Here is a 2,929-nt window from a genome sequence, read left to right as displayed (position 1 = left end):
TATACTTATTCTTTTGCATATGGCCATAAGATGTGGCTCATATTGATATAGGTTGAAACCTACTAATGATACATGTTTATGTTTAAATGTTGCATGAGTTTTAATGATGAGGTTTATCATGGATGGATGCTTTAAATGGGACCTAATAATTTGAGAGTGGAAATAACATATAATGGTATATGGTTATAATATGGCCTAAATGTAAAATGTGCTATGTTAATCCTTCATACAAAAAGGATAATTTAGCATGTACTAAGTCGATGAGATGAGGCTAACATGCAATGAGTTATGCCAAGGTTGTTTAAGAGTATAATTAGGCCATGTAAAATACCATTGAAGTCTATAAGTGTGTATAGATGATAGAGGGTGACCAAAGGCTTGGAAAATAGCCCTAAAAAGGTCCACATGGGTAGACACATGGGCATGTGTCTAGGCCGTGTGTGACATACGGTCAGCCCCCCTGGGCGTGTTGTCTGGCCATGTGTCCTCTACACCTAAAATTTTAGGTCAGTTTGCATGGTAGTAAACACACGGGCAGAGACATAGCCGTGTGTCTCAATTGTGTGGAGGACACGGCCTAGCACACGGGAGTATGCCTTGGTTGTGTGCCTCAAAATGAATGATGACATCATAAATAAAATGTCCGAGTTTTAGGCCGTGTGAGGGACATGGGCCAGAGAAACGACCATGTGCTGGGTCGTGTGAAAACCCCTGTAGGTTCGAAATGAAAAATAAATCCAAATAATTCAACACGATTGAGGGACACGGGCGTGTCCCCAAGCACACGGGCGTGTGCTTTGCCTCCACATGGGCGTGTGAGGCATAACCTTAGGAACTTTACTAAAATTTTCTATAGTTTTCGGTTTAGTCCCGGATCGATTTAATGTATGTTTTGGACCTTGTAAGTCCATAATAGGGACACTATGATGTTTTTTGATTGATTTTAAATTAGAATGAAACTTTATAACCCGTATTTTCTACAATGTTTGAGTATGTGTCCAATAACGCCTCGTAATTTGTCTCGATCTCGGGTATGAGTAAGGGGTGTTACATCGTTGGTCGGAGTCTTGGGTGACAGCCACTTTGATTTGGGTTTAATCTTTCTTTTCTTTGATTTAATCTAAAAATGTTTGCTATGTGTTCTTTGTTCTTGTTTACAACAATGTTAGCTTAATTTTATTTAAGCTAGGATGATTGCTTTGATTCAATAATATTTATTTGATTCATGCTTATAACGTTTGAGCCTCAATTGATCATGTTTTCAATTAAAATCAAGTCTTATTTCGTTCATACGTGATTGAAATGCACCTGAATTAGTCGAGCGATCCTAACCAGACGAAGGCTATTGGACACATAATTGAAATGTGCATGCTTAATTTAGATCCTAACCCGATTAAATTGCAGGTTGCATAACAACTCTAACCAAGCTCTGTTATCTGCATAGTTTTTAGATTTGTATGATTAAATTGTTTCAAACCAGACACATCCCTGTTACCTCACACAAATTCTAAGAAACCCTTAGTAAATAAGAATCATTAAAATGCGTATTTACTAAGTAAAGGATTCTGAAAGGACCTAATATGCTTTCCAAACTCATGAAAGATCGAGTTGCCATGGAATATTTTTCCAAATGTTATTAAGCATGTTGATAATAAATTGAGTTTAATTAAAGTAATTGTCCTAGTTTATTTATGTTATAATTGTTGCAAATTGTGATTAATTTTGCTAAAATCTATTTCATTCATATAGTTTGCATAATATTCAATTTTCTCTTCTCAACCATATTGTGTTTTTTATTTACCAAGTTGTTAGTATAATTTTACAATTAAGTGATTTAACACAAATGCAATCCCTGCTGAGACGATAACTCAATACTTACTTAGTACTTGATAACAATTGTGTATACTTCCACAAACCTACGAGTTACAAGTTTTTGGCACTGTTGCCGGGGATTGTTAACTGTTGCCATAGTCATTTTTTTGTGTGTGAAATTATTTACTTCCAATTTGGTTTATTTCTAATATTACTAGCTTACTCTTTTTAATTCTGTGATTTTTTTTTCAAGGCGTTTATGAGTATAGATTGGATTATCATTTACTCCCTGTAGACCCTGAAATTGAGTGAACATTCAGATAAAGAAGATGTGAACAAACAACTCAAAGACAAGTCAAGATGGACCTCGAAAATCAGAATCAAGACCAAGGTAATGAAGCTAGTCGTGTACGAAATCCCATCCTCATTGCCGATGATAGGGATCGATGCATCAGACAATATGCTGTGCCACTTTTCAGTGAGTTAAATCCAGGAATTAGAAGGCCAGATATTGAGGCAACCCAATTTGAATTGAAACAAGTGATGTTTCAAATGCTACAAACGGTGGGCTAATTCAGTGGTATGCCTACGGAAGATCCACATCTCCACCTTCGATTGTTTATGGAGGTGGGTGATTCATTCAAGATAGCTGGTGTGACTGAAGACGCATTGAGGTTGAAGTTGTTTTCGTGCTCAATGCGAGATCGAGCACGAGCATGGCTTAGTTCATTGCCACCAAGTTTCATATCTACATGGCAAGAATTAGCAGAGAGATTTTTGGTTACGTATTTCCCGCCTAGCAAAAACGCTAAGTTGAGGAACGAGATCACAACTTTCCAACAATTAGATAACTAGTCTTTGTATGAGGCTTGGAAGTGATTCAAGGAGTTACTTCGTAAGTGTCCTCATCATGGGATTCCGCATTGTATCTAGTTGGAGACATTCTATAATGGTCTCAATGCACATACAAGATTGATGGTAGATGCTTCTACAAATGGTGCAATTTTGTCTATGTCTTATAATGAGGCTTATGAGATCATTGAGAGGATCACAAGTAATAACTATCAATGGCCAACAAATTGAACAGCTTTAAGATGACGTGTAGCTAGAATTCATG

The 2,929-nt window shown here is 36.8% G+C and overlaps 1 non-coding gene across 1 annotated transcript; it reads right to left on the bottom strand.

Annotated features, from left to right (window-relative positions):
• Positions 1-2,622: 2,622 nt before the first annotated feature.
• Positions 2,623-2,729, bottom strand: LOC128292427 (small nucleolar RNA R71). Its single transcript, XR_008282412.1, has one exon. It is a non-coding gene; the product is annotated as a small nucleolar RNA R71 (small nucleolar RNA).
• Between the last annotated feature and the right edge of the window lie 200 nt (positions 2,730-2,929).

Source organism: Gossypium arboreum, chromosome 4 (assembly GCF_025698485.1).
Source record: "Gossypium arboreum isolate Shixiya-1 chromosome 4, ASM2569848v2, whole genome shotgun sequence".
Lineage (NCBI taxonomy): Eukaryota > Viridiplantae > Streptophyta > Magnoliopsida > Malvales > Malvaceae > Gossypium > Gossypium arboreum.
The sequence above is the reverse complement of the archived record's forward strand: the minus strand, read 5'-3'. Positions and strand labels throughout refer to the sequence as shown.